The sequence below is a fragment of the Typopeltis vanoorti genome, chromosome 7, assembly GCF_054136105.1.
Source record: "Typopeltis vanoorti isolate ZY-2024b chromosome 7, IOZ_Tvanoo_1.0, whole genome shotgun sequence".
NCBI classification, from domain to species: Eukaryota; Metazoa; Arthropoda; class Arachnida; order Uropygi; family Thelyphonidae; genus Typopeltis; species Typopeltis vanoorti.
In genome coordinates, this window is record NC_143555.1 from 40,642,047 (window position 1) to 40,660,744 (window position 18,698).

General features: G+C 35.9%; 1 long non-coding RNA gene across 2 annotated transcripts in view; it reads right to left on the reverse strand.

Moving 5' to 3' along the window:
• The window catches only part of LOC150104604 (uncharacterized), a 341,285-nt gene that overhangs the window by 58,919 nt on the left and 263,668 nt on the right, over positions 1-18,698 (reverse strand). Inside the window, exons 1-2 of one of the 2 annotated variants that reach the window (XR_016548541.1) lie at positions 10,002-10,049; positions 4,036-4,205 (exon numbers count right to left, since the gene is read on the reverse strand). The exons of the other annotated variant lie outside the window; for it this stretch is intronic. This is a non-coding gene — a long non-coding RNA (uncharacterized LOC150104604). Of the gene's footprint in view, positions 1-4,035; positions 4,206-10,001; positions 10,050-18,698 lie in introns of those variants that run through there. 2 annotated transcript variants of the gene reach the window in all.

Sequence of the window (18,698 nt, forward strand, 5' to 3'; positions counted from 1 at the left end):
GCAGATAGTTCCAATTTATTTTTTGCCCCAATAATACTAGGTACTGTGAATATAAAGGGTAAGCAACTTTAGCTGGTGATACTGGAAATATTGCTTGTTTAGAGTTAATCAACCATCAAGGTTATCCCAGGCTTCCATGTCAATCATTCAGTTCTTGTGGCTGAGCCCAATTAAAGCATTTGAGATTGACCGTGGTGGGTGGCGTCATTTAAAATACTGAACCAAGAAACAGCTAGATGTAAACTGTCAGATAGGGATAAGAGAATGATGAAGACCGTTGTGTGTTCCTCCTGTCAGCAGTATGTATACTCTTCCTCAAGTTCAGGGGGTATATTGAGATTTGCACGAAACCTACTGGATTCGACTGCCACTGTTTCGATAGAGGAAATGGTTGGATTCAATTTGCATGGTATAGAGCTCGTGTGCTTGGAGAGTAGACCGTTGTAAAGGTATGGTAGGTATGAAATGAAAAATGACACAATATGCACTCTTCAAATCAGTTGGATGTGTTTGTTTATGAAGTCTGCCAAGAGAACTTCATATACTATAATGTATCTTCCCATCAGTAGTTGTTGGCGTTGATGTTATGTTGTTAGGATACTTCTGATTTAGACCAGGGCCTCCCTTGTCTTAGCCCCTGAAAAAAAAAAATGAACACTGAAGGATACATTAAGAGCAATTCCGTATTGCTTACACTGCAATGGTTCTATGGGAATAACTGAAACGGGTCAGTTGCGTATCAGTATAACAATATATGATTTATTTCTATTTCCTCAAACGATGTAGCGACATCGTTTGAAGAAATAGAAGTATAAAGGTTAGACTGGCCAGAGAAGATTTTTGATCTGGATTACGTGCTATTATCGTTATTTACGGTGAAATCTGTGGATTGTGAATCGTTGTAGCTTATACCAGAGCATTATGGAGAGCGGTTTTAATCCTCCAAGGGGTATTAACGACTGTTTGGAATTCTGCAAGATGTAGTCCACTGGCTTGAGGATGTTTTCATCCTCAAGCCAGTGGACTAATTAGTTTCTTCACAGAACGTGTTCATCTCGGTCCGACTTGGATTCGCTGCTCAAGATATCATAGATATGTTGAATGGGATTGAAATTGGGCTTTGAGCAGGTGAAGGAAGGTTTTCACATTACCCTCAAGTCATTCTGTTTAGGAATTTGAACAACATAAAATTTCCTTATCGTTGTGTTTTATAAAGGAACCGTCATCCTACAACGAGCTCCACGCAGATGATGAAAAATTATCTAGAATGCGAGACCAGAGACAAGTTAACATAAAGAATCACCAGACTAAATAAGGATAAGTAATAAGCAACCTATTTTGACAAAGAAAAAAAAAACAGAATGACGAGCATCCCCTTATAAGTATTGCACTTACTATCACCTTTGCAGTCGAAAATGTAAACGTTCAAGGTTTTGTAAACAGTCTTTAATGGTAAATGGCGTTACTAATTTTATTATTTTGTGGTGGGTACGGATTCTGTGCCATTTAAAGACCAGTCCTTTCGGCGAAAGCCAAGTTCTCAAGTTAAAGTAATCACTGTTTCAGAGTTGGATGCAACATGAATACAGGTCAGACCCAATTATATTTATTTAATGCATCATGTAATGTCCATTAAATTTATTATGTTTATGTCCGTTTTCTGAATTTCAAAGGATGTTGATATGATTATTATTATACAAAACCTCCATGGAGCTACGGGACTTCACTGTGGGAGGCTACCACGCCATACTTATGTTCCGCTCAAATGGATTTGTTCTGTCAACTTCATGTGTTCTCTAGCTCGTTTGCCTGTTTAACAAGATGAAAAGAAGCTCTGTTATCTCCGTATGAGGCTATATCTTAAAGACCTTTGTGAAAAATGATCGAATCGTAATTTAATTATATTTCTAGGAGTTTTTGAGCGTAATTATTTGAAACTGCACTTGGAATTCCAAGAATGTTTCCAGTTAACGGATATATTCCAAAGCAATGATTTTATTGGAGTATGAATCCTGAAGAAAGTTTGGAATCTTGACCCTTTACGCGCGCGCGCACACACACACACACACACATACACACACAGAGAGAGAGAGAGAGAGATTTCAAACAATTCATTTTTTTGTTGCCATCAACCTTAGAGCTAGCAGGCTAGTGAAACTATATTAGGCCTGAAGAAAAAAAAAAAAACAGAAATAAAAGGACGTCATTTTTTTTTTTAGTAACCATTCTATCTATCTTAGTGTTTAAGGAAAGCTGTCAAAAGACAAGTGAAAAAAAAAAGAATTATTCTTTAATAAGACGTAATTAACTTACTCTGATAACTAAAACAAATGGAGGTAAATGCTGATGATTACTACAAACGAAAAAGTGGATAATTGGAGACTGCGAACCCCCCCCCCCCCTGAGAAACCTACACAACAGAACTGACAGCGGATCTTTTGTCATTCGTTTTTATTGCTTTCATCCCACGATTGTCTCATTTCTGTCAAGGCTATGCAAATATGAAAATGTTGTCTGGAGCAGTTCTACGGACATCTTCACATTTCTTAACTCATCCGTTTACTGTTCTAGAATTTGAAATTTTGTTTTATGTTTATTTATTTATTTTCTGTTTGTTTGTTTGACATTTGAGTGTCAACATCACCTCAAGTGGATAATGGGATAATAATGGATAATGCGATTGTTTCGATATGGCAGTTGAAAGTGTCTGTTTACTATTTTCATGTTTTTACTATTTCTTTTTTATTTTCTTAGATGTATACTTTGATAATCTGAAGAAGTCCATTGTTTACACTTGAATGACAACAATCTTTGTGCGCTTTTGTTTATTATGTCTAGCAAATTCTTTGTCATGTTAGGCGGGGTGTTTATATCTTATTACAAAATATTTTCAAATCGTATAAATGTATCTTTTCTGTATTCGTATTCCAGACTTTTTTTACTTAAATAGTATTTTTTTCGAATTCATTACTTTATGAAGTTATTTTTATCATTTATTTTTATCTATTTTATACTATATTTTACATTTACTTGGATGATAACAGCTATGTTTGGAAGGCTAGCTATTAACAATCCTCTAGCACCAGATCTTTAGCGATCATCAGTAAACGATGCCATATACTTTTTTTTTTTTTTTGGAGGGATGGCGGGGAAACAGGAATAGGGAAATTATATGTAGAGTGATGTTCACAAACAAATCAAGAGTAAAAACAACTATTCAGATTTAATAAGGTCATGTTAACAGATTATGAACATTGAAAAATAAAACAAAAATTACGAATGTGAAATGGATTAGAATTATTGATTTATCCTGAGATGCAAATTATGCACTGGATGCTTGTGTAAGTCTTCAGATGGTAGACGATTTTAACCGCCATCGCAACACAACCATCCTGCCCCAAATGTCTGTAGCGTCTTCAAAAGTATCACCTTCGATCTCCAGAACAAGGAAATAAGATTGTCTAATCTTAGTACTAAATATAGACTACTTCATAACTTTTCTGTAAGTCGTAAATCGTCATTCCAAACCTTCGTTGAGCCTTACCAATTGTTTGAATAACACAGAAGGAATAACTTATCTGATTCCTTTCTATCTAACAAATAGAAAGGAATCAGATAAGTCATCCTTATTATTCTATATAGGCATTGCAAGAGTCTCAACAATATTTGAGACTGGGATACTTAGCGGCTTCAAACTCAGTGATTGTGTTCCCATAAGCGTACTAATGACATTTAAATAGTTTGCCTACTTAAATAGTCTAAAGAACAACACATGCCGTGTCCTTTGGCTGGAAAGGGAGTTCGAATCCCGTTTACGAAGCAAGAAATCTGTATGGAATTTTTAATTAAAGAGAAGTTATACGGTGTCTTATACGGTGATCAGAGTTTCTTTATTATGCGGCGTATAGTCTTCTAATGAATGAATCTATTACTCAGATAAGTCACCCTTATTATTCCATATAGGCATTGCAAGATCCTCAACAATATAAATATAAAAATAACAATATAAAAATAAAAATTATTATTTATTTTTACCACTGGCATTCGTCTATTTCCTTCTCCACAAAAACATAAAACCGGTTCATGAAACGGTCCTCGGCTGATGGACATAAAACGCTTGCATCATCGCTTTAGAAGCTTCTTCATTACACTCCAAATAACCACAACCCAAATAAGCCAGTAGTATTGTCCGTTCTCTATTGTTTCTATCCAGAAAATATAATGTTTGGTATTAATTAAACCTTAACAAGTTATATACAATTTAAACGAAATAATAAATGAACTTTTATAACTAAAAGTTACTTATTATAATTCACAAAGTGAAGATTTTTATCTCGAGAAATTGTGATTTAATAGGTATATCGCTCAGCATGAGAAGCATCAGTTTTGCAGTAGATGATCACTATGAATCTAGACAAACACGTACACCTTAGACTCGAGGAGCAGTTACATTAGCACTGAGCACTTCTAGCTTCGGTTTCATAATTTCAGTAATATTAATTGAGCTCAAATTATTATTATTATTATTACATGGCACCTCCACAGGGTCAAAAGACTCATCATTAGGACTCACTGTACACGATCTGCAGTCATCACGATTATAACGAATATAAATTATTATTATCCACACGAAGTCATTTTATTCGTATTGTCATTTTCTTTCATGCTAAATCATGAAAGAAAATGACAATACCAATTTTCATGGTTCACCACTCGATGAACCTGAGAATTACTGCCCCTGATTTCATCAACTAGGTCATAACTTTTAGGCTTAAGTATAGCAAAGAGAAGCACGAAGTCGACATGCAATTTTAGTGAATGAGAATAAAGCCATTAGTGCAGGTGAAAGTAAAGTAAAATGCATTACAGCATATAATAATCCTACACGAATCTAAATATTCAAGTCTAGAATACAAAACAATATATATATAATATATATATATATATATATAATATATATATATATATATATATATATGTATATATATTTTTTTTTTTTTTTTTGCATAAAACCAGAAAGAAAGATCACAAAGACAAATAACTGAACTTGCTTACAATGTGTTTTCATTGCACGGTCTAAGATCGTGGCTTCTTATTGGAGATCTGAAATGACTTGGGGAAAAAAAAAAGACTGTGTTTGGTCTGCAGAGCAGGATTTTCAGGTTATTAACTTTAGCTTATCTAAAAGTGCTGATGAGGTATCACTTAAAAAAAAAAAAAAACTGTACCTATGTTAAGCGAGCTAAAAGGAATATTTTACGATGTCTACTGTCACGTTAAAAAACACATAAGAAATCTAAATTCTGTTTCTGCAATTTCGCTGAAAAGCTTCTGTTTTGAAAGAGGATTATATCATACCAGGGGCAGTGTTGGTAAACTAATAAGACACCTCGTACATCAACTCCGATTAATGTTTTTCTGGAAGGACAATTATTAACACCTTTCAAACTGTCTTCATTATTTACGGAAGGCAATTATTTTTTAAGATGTTCTATTCCTCCAAAGAGCTCCCGTAGCTCGGTTGGTACAGACGAGTACTTTGGTTGAAAAGATCCGGGTTTCGAATAGCGTCTATGACTTGAGGAACCGTTATCAGGTCTTTTCAATGAAATAATGGTGAGTTAGCCGGTCTCATACAGAGGTAGAGGAGTATTTTCTCCCAAGAACTCTGGTTTTTGTTCCCTCAGAACAGACAAATCAGCGCCCGTGTACACAGTTCTGCAGACATAAACCACTTACCCCTAGATGGATGCAGCAGAGGAGTGGTTAAGCCACTACATTAAATTGCCTAAATCCACCTAGTCAAGATGGGGGATTTAGGCAATTTAATGAGAAATAGATGGGGTATTCAATTTAAAATCGCTTCGCAATGCTTAAATAATCCGAAAGTCCCGATTCTGAACCCAAACAGTATTCTTCAAGTCACTGAAGGCAATCAATAAACATGATGCTAGTATCACACCGTAGGATAAAAATAATCCACGGTAGAACGATCATATTCAATTTTTTGAGTACAACTAATGCTGCGTTTTCCTATTTTCCCTTTTTTGTACTTGCGATATCTCAGACGTTTCTATTCCTTATTAAAAAAAAAAACTTTTCCATATCAAATAATTATCACGTGATTACAGCAGCAAAACATTGTAATGGCCACACCTCGTAGGAAAACTAAAAAAGAAACTTTATATTGACTTACTAAATGGTTAGAGGAAACTCTCCGATTAAATAACCTTTGCTAAACTTTTCACAATGATGGTCAAAGTATCCTGAACCTTCAGGTTTAACTCTATGATCTGAATGTATAAAAATAGAATTTAAAGAAGTATTATAAATACAAACACAAACATCTCAGTATAAAATTTATGTCTTCAATTTTGGAAGTGGGTTATTATCCAGTCACCGTTCTCAATGAATTACGAAATGAATGTGATTAATGACTGCATCACATTTAATTATAACAGTCTTATTAATGGCAGCAAAATACCTTCAGATATTACAATAAACAGATCACATTGACCAACTGAAAACTGATGACATTTAACGATATTTCTCATAGCAGTCTTTTCCCGATGAGTGATTGCTGTGCATTCGCCAATTACGGAATATTAAAGTGGAACACAGCAAACAAGGATTCTCCAAATCAATTCGCTTCTTAAATTACGTTTGCTAATGACTATCAGACCAGAAGATTAACCGTGGGAAAAAGATTTCCCATATGAAACTCCTGTCAGCTGCTTAGTGTACATAAGAAAATTATTTAATTGTTAATGTCTCTAGCAGGTGTGTGTGTTATGTTCAATTACAAATTTTTATTACTCTTGCAGCGATGCTCTATAAAGTATGTACATTGGACTCCGCGACGATTAGGAATCAAAAATTCAATTCTTATTCGCATTGCATTTGAATATTCACCTATAATTTAAAAAAGAAAATGCATATCAATGGTTGACCAGGTGAAATAATTCAAGGAATTTGGAGTTGCACTGTGAAAAATAAAATAAAATAAAATAAAATAAAATAGTAGGTGGTTGCTGCACACTAACGGGATCCTCTGTTGGTATCGATGATGTTCGTTGTTTGGAAAAACCAGCTTTCGACTCCGTCAATGATACGAAGAACTTCATAAAACCTTTTCAACTGAATTGTAACTCAGGTTTTAACTTGCAAAACAGGCAACTCTGCCAGAAGAAGCAGCTCAATACAAAGTAGCGAAACTGCATGACCAATAGAGAGCCTCCAGAAACAGAAGGTTTTAAACAAAATGTCCTTCTTTGCGATATTACATGCTAATATTATCGCAAATACGGCACTACTACAAAGAATACAGAGCAACATGAGGCCCAACTTAGTTCACCAACGCATAAGACAATACATTTACACGTTTTCAGCACCTACAATAACATTTATGGCTGAGCAACAAGAAGCTACGATATATACCGTCTGTGCTAAGTACGCTTCCAGTGAACAATCTCTCCTCATAGAGACCGAGGGAAACGTTACATAGAAATGATGAATAAATGCAAAACCTTGCAAATTATAGCATGCGATAAGATTAAGTGAAAAAAAAAATAGTCAACTAACTCTTCGAAAGAAGCTACTCAAGGAAGTTTGTGGATACTATTCTGAACTGTGATTATAATGTTACCTTTCATAAATGCCATGCACCATGCAATATGATTAATTAACAATATATAACAATAATGATTATGTAATAATATCTTTCCAGATAACTCCGATACATGTTACCAGATTTTTAAATGAAAAGCGAAAGCGAAAGGATGGCAATTGTTACTACAAAATTATCGAAAAATATGATACTTATGTTCAGAAATGTTGACTTTATTCTATAATCTCATGTGTCCAGAGCCAGGGACACATGGATAAGCATAGAATAACAAAATCCCGCCATGTCATAGCGGGATTCGAACCCACAGGTCGGAGACGCTATTCATTTAACTAGTTATGCTGGCAAATGCCCCACCGGAATATTTGGAAATCGCAGGATTAAATCAGATGCCTGCGTAGTCATGGTAACCTCCATGACGTCAGGTCTTCCTTCCTTCCTACTATGACAAGTTCGTTTCAAGTCACCAATTAGAGGAACATTTTTTCTAGGTCGTTTTTCAAACGATTCCAGAGTTAGTCAGTCTCTGGGGCAGGTGAGTGGAGATTTTCTTCTCCCGGAAGATTTTTAAAAAAATTATTTATTTTTTTTTTTCACTGTTAAACAAAAGCACTGCACTCAACTGTGGGATGGAAGATGAACCCACCAATTTCCTAAAGAGGTTAAGGAAATAAATAATAATCGGAGTACTCTAAATCAATAACGTAACAGTTTTAAAAAAGGAAATGTTTGACTTCATTTCCTCGCCATTCACAATATGTCACATTTTGTACCTCTTTCTGTAGAGTGTGACATTGTTTAACGAAAATCTGCAGTTCGTTACTTTGGGAAAAGACAAGACAAAATGCAAATGTTATGCCTTCTTTCCCACTCATATAATTCATGTGCTTACGAAGGAGATTCCTTTGAAGAAAATAAAAAATAACTTGTATATTTTCATGTGATACACGATTGCATTCAAACCTTCTTGAAAACTAACATTGGTTTTTCTTTTACAGGTAACATTCTCGATTTATTTATTTATCCGTTATCATCTAGAAGCTGAAATCTGAAGAAGTTTAACTAAGTGGAACATGCGAAAAATAACTGAAGAACAGGGAATTTCAACTATTTTTCTTGTGTATCATTAATATGTATATGTATTATGAATATTTTTGTTTCTAGTTAAATCCTGTCAAAATAATGGATGCTTTTCTCCCATAAAATGTTCACATTTAAGTGTAACTTGTTATTCAACTTTGGAAATGAGTGTGCTGACCAGGAAGAACACAATCCTATTATGATAGCTTTTAAAATATGGCGGAATAACACCGTAATCTAGTGGTGATAGCGTGATTTTAGCGAAATAGTGCGTGGTCATCATAGGCTGTACTGTAGAGGTAACTCATGATGGATACAAACCCAAAACGATTAGGATAATCATAATCCTAGATGGGTTGATTCTCTTATTTATTTGCTGCAAGCGATCTTTATAAATATATAATTTTTCCATAATAAATGAATTCTGAATAAAAAGTGTAGAAGTCCGTGACAAACATCTGTAATGTACGTCTCTTCGTCCTCCCCAACTGGACTTTTTATATGCATTTCAACACGATAGAAAAAAAAAAAAAACCACGAGTACTGTTAAAATATACAAATTTTTGTTTATTTATTTAGACAAAAGGAAAAACGCTGTAAAGTAGTTTACCACTGTAATACTTGAACAGAAAATATGACGCATTTCGCCAAGCAAATTTTCTTTGGGTGACGCATGAATAAACACACTGACGCATGAGCAAACGTATGACTGGAAACACAGTGTGCCCTTAAGATGATTACAGCAACCTCGAATGTGCGGTCTTTAGCCCCCAAAAAAGCTGCTTAAGTACAATCGTTTTGAACTGTTAAATATAGCACAGAAAAAAACCTTAGATTACCATATCTCTATGAGATTTTTTGTTTTCTAGCTTCAATATTTTGCTAGGAATTCCTCGTTAACTTTTTATGTTCCAGACAACCGATCTCCTAAAATTTTGTAGTTGCATCACATTCCATGCTCTTATTGTGTCTTATTCAGCATAAATCCAAAATTTGCTTCAGATGTTAATTTTAGAGATTTGGTTTCCATAAGCTGTGTGCATTTACAAATCACAAGCAGTTTATATATTTATTAGCGTGTTGCAAGTAGGCTACACAATGAATGTAAATTAATAAAAATCAAGATATTACAATGGAGGATATTATAGGCCCGGCCATATTTTATAACCAAATAAAAACAGAATAAATATACGTCTGTATCGGAGTTAACTAGGTATGCACTAGTTGTTCGTCTTTTATCAGTGCTAAAATTAAATTTCATTGATCTGACAACCCTTTTGAACTAATTGGTTCTCACCAGATAGAACGAAAAGGCTCACGCACAGGATGACCACCCAGCAAAAATATTTTGTACCAACTTATACTGGAAAAAGGTACTGGATCTGAAAAAAAAAAAGTACTAATTTTTATTTGCTTTTGTTTCAGTCTATTTAGGACACTTTACGATATTACTACCTTATTATCATAGATGAATTCAATGTAAAACCGTAAAATTAACATATGTACAACAAATATGAAAAGAAAAAAAAGTCAAAACTCACCTCACTGTAGTCATCTATAAGTCCAAGAGCTGCAGTTGTAAATCATCATAACAGAAGTCCCAATTGTAACTCTACCACTTAACATGTGTATTAATTTACTTTGTGTATTAATTAACTCTTCAGAAATAGTAAAATCTTAAGCTGATGAATGTTTCAAATTTTCTTTTGTCAAAAGGAGTCCATTGATCAAGGGAGTTTGTAGTTGATTTCTTATTTTATTATTATTTATTACCACTGCTGAAAATATTCTTTCAGTTGCTGCTAATGAATGAGGGAGGCACAGTACAGTTTAACTAATGTTGCTAAATTAGGAATCATTTGTTCTCCTATAGCATTTTTCATTTCAAAACTTTATTCCAAACACCCTGAATTCTTGACTTTGTTTCAATGCTTCTACAGTCTTCAATAGTTGCAGTTCTCTATCAGGTTCTTCGTAACGTCCCTAGATATATACATTTTCCGTCTAAAAACTGACCATTGTCTGCTGTATTTATCTTTTCAATGGGTTCCAAATTATACTGCATCAAAAAAAAAGTGGTTACTCATATTAAAATATTTAATTTTCTCACTTGTTTTCATTGTTGTAATGATCTTATAACGCACGATAAGTGTTTGAATAGCGAAGAATATATTTTCATTAGATATTGCCAGTCAGATTGCGTGAGTATGGGATCAGTGGAAAGAGAAGGTTAGCGAACAGTGAGAGGGAGGAGGGAAAAAAGAGAAATCATGCTTGTGTCACTGAATGTGACGTATGGGGAGGTGGGAGAAAAGAAAAATATTAAACACAAATGTCTAAATCTCATGTTGTTGTTATTACTCCGAAGAAAGAAAGTACTAGTAGTGGTCACCCTGCTCACGGAGCAAAATAGTATGCCCTATATCCTTATAAGGACTGGCTTAAAGGTACGAAGCAGGAATGCTTTTCATCTTCCCCGTTATCTGTTGAGGACAGTGTACGGATAAGGTGTTATTGAGCTATTAAAGCTCTGATCATGGCAGGAGGGTAACAGCAATAGCCGAGCCTCAGTTAGGACTTTATTGGCTACAGCATTGCCATCCATTACCCTCCAAGGGTATGTATTAATCAACGCATCTCACGGTCGACTATCATTCTCCTTCCGAATCCTCAAGTATGCTTATAGTCCTTATAAGGACTGGCTTAAAGGGCGAAGCAAGAATGCTTTTCATCTTCCCCGTTATCTGTAGAGGACAGTGTAAGGATAAGGTGTTATTCAGCTATCAAAGCTCTGATCATGGCAGGAGGGTAACAGCAATAGCCGAGCCTCAGTTAGAACTTCATTGGCTACAGCATTGCCATATTTAAAGGTAAAGCCGTCTCTAAAAATTCGGACGATCCCTAGGCCACTCAATCGTGAGCGAAACACCGTCCATTTCAGGGTTGGCTCCACTCAGTGATGGCCTTCCACCTACACACCACCACCGAGCAGAACCGCTCATATTCTGAAGATTCCGAAGAAAGCATTCACCGACAAAGCCCCTCAGCGGGCCGAGCCGGAGAACACGTTCCCCGGAGACTCAAATTACTCCCTTAAGGCAAAAACCTTAAGAGGGCGTACCCAAACTCTTGAATCTCTGCGCCCCAGGGGGTAACCGCAACAGCCGAACCTCAGTTAAACTTCATTGGTACAGCATTGCTATCCGCATCTCACATTAATCACCGCATCTCACGGTCGATCAATCCATTCTTCGTCAAGTATGCTTATATCCTTATAAGGACTAGCTTAAATGGGCAAAGCAAGAATGCTTTTCATCTTCCCCGTTATCTGTAGAGGACAGTGTAGGGATAAGGTGTTATTGAGCTATTAACGCTCTGATCATGGCAGGAGGGTAACAGCAATAGCCAAGCCTCAGTTACCATCCTGCCATTATCAGAGCTGGATGGCAGTGCTGGCAATGGATGGCAATGCTGTAGTCATCCATTACCCTCCAAGGATATTAATCACCACATCTCACGGTCGATTGCTTTTCAATGTCAGAAAGTTAAACTCATAATAAATGTACTTTTGGTAAGTGCATATACATATTACTAAAACCTTGAGCCAAAATGCTTTAATTTATAAAAGTACACAAGAAATAAGAGAAAAATTATTGATGCGGTGATATTTTATAGCCAAATTATTAAAAAAATATATTTTTTATTACTGTTTATAAAATCTGACTGATCCATGATATTCTCCATCTTAAGTATGCCAAATTGAAACCTTTTGGCTCAATATTTTAGTAATTAATAAAAACCAAAATAACCAGAAGAAATTTTCCATTTTATTATGATTCTGTGATCTAGGTTAGCGCAAAAACTGGTCTATATTTTGCAAAAAAATGTTGACGTAATTTATTATTTTGTCAACTTTTAAAAAAGAAGAAAAGAAAAGAAAAAGAAAATCAAAAACGTATTACATTGTGAATCATGACTAAGGTAAGGATAAAATTTCTAGGATATTCAGGGAGAGTGATTTCCTTCTACCCCTGCCCGAGAAATTCCGAGTACTCAGCCAGAAAGTATGTATGTTTTTTTTTTTACATCTCCTGTTCTCTCCTGTTATTAAGTGCCTATATACTGCGCGGCTATCCCGGTTATTATTTGATAAATGTCCATCTTACATGCAATCTGAAGCAGCGCTGCGTCATCAGTGACACAAATCTGTTCAAGGTTATGTAAAGAAGTAAACAGGCAGATATCATACAACAATGTGTGTGTGCGCGCGCGCGCACTGTTTAACGCATAATGACCACGGGGCTAAGTGACTTCCAGCACGATATTAGTTGGCGGGAGTGGTCCTGATACAAGTACAGCAATCCCTCGATTAGTGCGCCTAATGCGTTCCTTAAAACAGACGCATTAATCGAAAACGCACTAATCGAATATAATAACCTATGGGAAAAAGTATAATTCGTTCCTCAAATTTCTTTTTTGAACCTTAATTGTTTTTATAAAAGAATCAATGCCTCAAGGCCTAGTTAAAGGAAAACCATGAAACTGAAACACAATAAAACATTCAGAATATAAATTTTATTATTCTACTTCTTAACAAAGAATTGAGCTAAAGTAGTTTGGCGGGCATTCTGTTTCTTTTTTTCACACAACCGACCGTATGGCCCTATTGCCTCTTCTACTCTTCTGCAAATTTTACTGCTTCGCTCTTCATCAGGGTCAGCCTCCAAGCATTGCTGCTTAAAAACTTCGATTGTACGAAAAATATTTTCAAATTGTTTCTGTGAAATCTCTTTTGGCTGACTATCAGTGGTTAAATTTTCTTCATATTCTTCACGATCTTCCCGCTGTGCATCTAAATTTAGCAGGTCGGAATCACTCAATTCTTCAGAATGAGATTAATTAACTTTTGGACGTTATCATTGAATGGGTGAAAGAAAGGAAAAACGTACGAATTGGTCGCCAAAACGCGAAATCACGTGCTTATAGATAAACTTTCCAAACTGTTATACAAGCAAAATAGTTACCACTTTAAAAACTATAATCATCATAAAAGAGAAGTTAATTATCCGAGTGTAATAATAAACAACTCATCCCAGAAGACGGATTGATTACCCTATTATCGGAATGGATTATCCTTTTTGTGACATGCGCAGAAGTGTCGAAGGATCTCGAATCTGTGGGCGTACTATAGCAGATGACATAAATTTTGGCGGTAAAATTTTGGAGCATAGTGTATACGGAAGTAGTGTAGTATGCCATTAAAAATAACTTTGTAAAATGTTTTAAATCGGTAACTAAATTATTTCATTCTTGTCAGTGATTTTTAAAATGTTAGCCATAAAAATGTATAGATAGAAAAAATTTTAAAATCTGTAACATTTATTTTTAAGATGTATATAGGCGCACTAATCGAATTTTAGAGGCGCACTAATCGAATTTGGGTATTGAAAAAAATTGACGCACTAATCGAAAACGCACTAATCAAGGCATTAGTGTATTATGAAAACTCTTCTCTGAGTGCTTATGCAAAAGTAGACAGTCCAAACATTCAATAGCCAGAGAAAGTTTGTTGATCTAAGAGGCTGGCAGAGGGTTATAAGAATCGTACAAGTATAGTCTAACCAACAGGTCACGATCTGTCAAATGGAGCTTATTACAACCATGTAATAAGCTCCAACTGTTAATGAACTACAGTTCTTCTGGAGAAGAAGGTTTATTAACATTTAAAATACGCTGCTTGTTGACAAGATGCTTCGGTCATAATTCAAACCAACCGGATGCATCCTTTTATGTTCACAATTTAACCATCTGGTAATGGTTATTTCTAGAAGAATAATGTGATAAGAGTCAGCTCATTTATGTTCATGTCACGGCGAGTTAGGATTATTCTAAAATGGACGCTGTTTGATTTGCATAGGGATATCTATTAAAATGGCTACTCAGTGTATATACAGCATGGCAAGCTCTCGGTCCACTGATACAAAAAAAAAAAAAAAAAAAAAAACTGATTGTTTTTCCCCCTACACACACCGTTATGTATATTTATGGACGAGTTAGAGATTCTGAAAATTTTCTTTATTTCTGTGATGTAAACTACTTTTCAGGTATGAAGACAACGACCAGAAAGTACACGCAGCAAACTCTCATGCAAAATGAATTGTTTGTAGTTTATAATAGATCTCGTGTTCTATACTAATGCATAAGCCAGTCGATTTTAGTAACTATTCGAGATTTGGCTGCCAAGTAATGATAATACGGTTGCGTGTGCTCTCTTTGGCAGCATGACTAACAAAGGAGGGATTACCATCAGGCAACTCAAGATAGGTCCTATGAGGATTATATACAATGTACAAATACAAGGTTATAAATTAAATCAAAGAAACAATAATTTGCTTAAACAACAACTAGAAATATCACTTTATTATAACATCTTTCAAATGACAACTTTTTTTTAATTCCCTTTTTTTCCCTTACTTTTATATTTGTGTCACCGTATTGTCGATAATACGACAGGTCTGTTCTATAATTAATTTTCCAATGATTAAAAAAAAAAATCTCTAAAGAAAGTTTTAAACAAAATTGTCTCTTGGTATGTATCGACTGACCTCCGTTAAGGTCTAATTTGGTTCCGGACACGATCGTGTTCCAACAGAATGGTTCGAGCTGCTCGCATTGAAGTTTAAATTCAAACAGTTCTCACTACGTGCTGGAACTCTCCACAAAATCTCATTCTTCTTATTATGATTTTTTTTCATAAATTAAAATTAAAATTTTATAATTTTTGTTTCCAAAATATGTATATGGCATTCGTATAACTGAAATCTACTGGATAAATAAAATTGTTTCAGAGGTTTATAATTTATTATATTAAAATCTTAAAAAAATATATCAGCTAACGTCTTTTAAAAAAAAATACATTAATTAAGTTGCAGAATATTATGGATTCAGTCATATTTTATAAATAAACGTAAAAATGAAAAGTCTTTCAAGTAGTGCATACCAAGTCAATGCCAATGCCGACAATTATATTCTCATAACTGCTCTGGTAAATTTTGGAAATGTTTAAAGTTTATTTTTATATTTAGCTATAAAATATGATTGGATCCATAATATTCTCTAAAGCAGTACTTAATTATGCTAAAATCAAGCGCCGTTCAGATCTATATTTTAATAAAATGCTAATATACTAAAATACTATATTTTTGTAAAATATTGAAGTAAAAATAATTCTTCGACTTTGAATAAGGTTCTATAAGGTTCTAGGCAGGGCTATAAGGTGCTAGGCAGGGTTATCGAGGAGATAAGGTATAACGGTAAGCTGTAGTTCGCTCTCTAAGGTTTCTTCCGAAATTTTGCTTCCGGTGAGGGGGGGGTTTGCCCTGAGAGAGCATTTTCAGTCTCCGGGGAGGGTGTTCTCCGGCGGGGCCCTGTCGGTGGATGCTTTCCCTTGGAATATGAGCGGTTCTGCTCAGTGGTGGAGGTGCCCGTCACTGAGTGGAACCAATGCTGAGTTGGACGATCTTTCGGCCACTCGTAGGGAGTGGTTCCGGGGATCGCCTAATTTTTAGAGATGGTTTTACTTATTCAGTAGCCTATGATGTTTTAACTGAGGTTCGGCATTGCCGAACCTCAGTTAAAACCCTGGAACGTTAAATTTCGCTCTTTTAGGTTTCTTCCGAAATTTTGTTCCCGGTGAGGGGAGAAGGCTTAGATTTCGGGGGGTTTGCCCTGAGAGAGTAGTTTGAGTCTCCGGGGAGGGTATCCTCCGGTGAGGGGCTGTGTCGGTGAATGCTTTTCCCTGGAATATGAGCGGTTCTGCTGAGTGGTGTGGGAGCCCGTCACTGAGTGGAGCCAACGCTTAGTTGGACGATCTTTCGGCCAGTCGTAGGGGGTGGTCCGGGGATCGTCTAATTTTTAGAGATGGCTTTACTTATTCAGTAGCCTATGAAGTTTTAACTGAGGCTCGGCTATTGCCGTTACCCTGAGGCGTAGAGTTGCTCTCTCTTAGGTTTCTTCCGAAATCTTGCTCCCGGTGAAAGGGGGTTTAGAGTTTTCAGGAAGTTTGCCCTGAGACAGCATTTTGAGACTCTGGGGGGGGGTGTTCTCCGGAGTGGCCCGTGAGGGCCCCTGTCGGTGGATGCTTTTCCCTGGAATATGAGCGGTTCTGCTTAGTGGTGGGGATGCCCGTCACTGAGTGGAACCAACGCTGAGTTGGACGGTCTTTCGGCCACTTGTAGGGAGTGGTCCGGGGAATCGCCTAATTTACAGAGATGGCTTTACTTATTCAGTAGCCTATGAAGTTTTAACTGAGGCTCGGCTATTGTCATTACCCAGCCATAACCAGAGCTTTTAGCTCAATAACACCCCATCCACACATATTTTCTTTAATCAGATGAAGGGATAAAGAGTCAAGGACTCAGTTCATTCCCCCCCCCCCCAAAAAAATAAATAAATAAAAATAAATAAAAAATTTGAATAAGATAACATAACTTCTTCCAAATCGACTATAACTGAAAAGGGACATGGGAAGTTGTACTTTCTATTGTTGCAACAAGAAACTGTAATGTATAAACAGGCAAAATCATCATCTAAAATCTGGCCGATCGAATTAAATTTGTAGACTCTGATTGATTTCACCCAGAGTTCCAACTGTTCTAACCCGTTTTCCAAACTCTGGTTGGAACCAGAGTTTGGAAAACGGGTTTCTAATTTTTGTAAACAACTGCAAAGAACACGTGTTCTGGAAATTTGAAACTACACCCCCCCCCCACACACACACAATTAGGTGTTTTTAACGAAAAATAGCATTTCACATTACACAGGCTACCTTCGAGACAGCACAGCGCTTTAGCTGTTTGCTGGCGAAGCACAAGCTTCATTGAAAGATTTTTGTTTAAGGTCAGACGTCACGAGAGAGAGCGCAAGAGGACCATAGCAGTGGTAATATGCATGTCACTATGATCTCAAACTATTATTAGAAGTCATTTATAACAAACTATTTTAGAAGGTACGTAATAAACATTTTTTTTCTTTCATTTTATGGCCAGGGATTTGTATTAGCATAACTTTTCCATATTTACATAAAATAACCCAGGGAAATATACTAATCGTTCAAATGTGTATTACAGTAGTGTGATGCCACTCTATTCTCGGTATATCATGAATATTATTGAAGCCCTTCTGTACGGAAATATTACAATTGTGTGCATGGATTAAAGCCACGTACTTCTCACAGTTTCACTTATTCACTCTAAAAAAATTTCATTTCAATCTTAATTATTTCAATTATATATCAGATTGATTAAATAGCATTATAAGGAATTATGTAATCACTGAGATAATCAGAATAAAAATCTATCGTTATTTTTTTTCTTTTTTAGTCTAGCAAAAAGTAAAGTGAACATTCAGTAGCTCTTCAGAGAGCATGCAGCATCCATATTTGGAGTGCTTAGGCAGTTTTCATGGCCCAGTACATCTTTGAGTTATAGTAACGAATATTGCAGTTGGATTCCTCAAAATGGGTAGAGTGATTTTGAATTGCAGTTGAAACAACTAAGGTCAGTGTACAATGTTTGTGAACTGCGTGTTTTCCTGTTGTTCGGGATGAAAAACCCGAGTTTCCAAGAGGGAAAAAATCCCTCGCCTCTGTACCAGACTGGCTAACTCACACTTCAGTTGAAAAGCTATCATAAAGATTCCCCGCGTCCAAGACGGAATTCGATCCCAGGTCTTTTGAATTCCAGAGGACGCAAAAGGCTACTGCACACAGACCATCCTGTAATCTATATTCACGGGCTGCAGTAGAGTGGGGGGGTGTGTGGGGGGTTATCACGAGTCAGCGGGCCCGAGTCCGCTGCTTTGCTCTCTAAAACTGGCCCATGTCTACACAGGCATATGTATAATCTGTTATCTCCTCTAGTGTCTTCAGAAGCTGGCCTGATTGCCTTATTCTCTGAACAAAGAAAGAACAGCGCATATTTTGTACGATACCAAT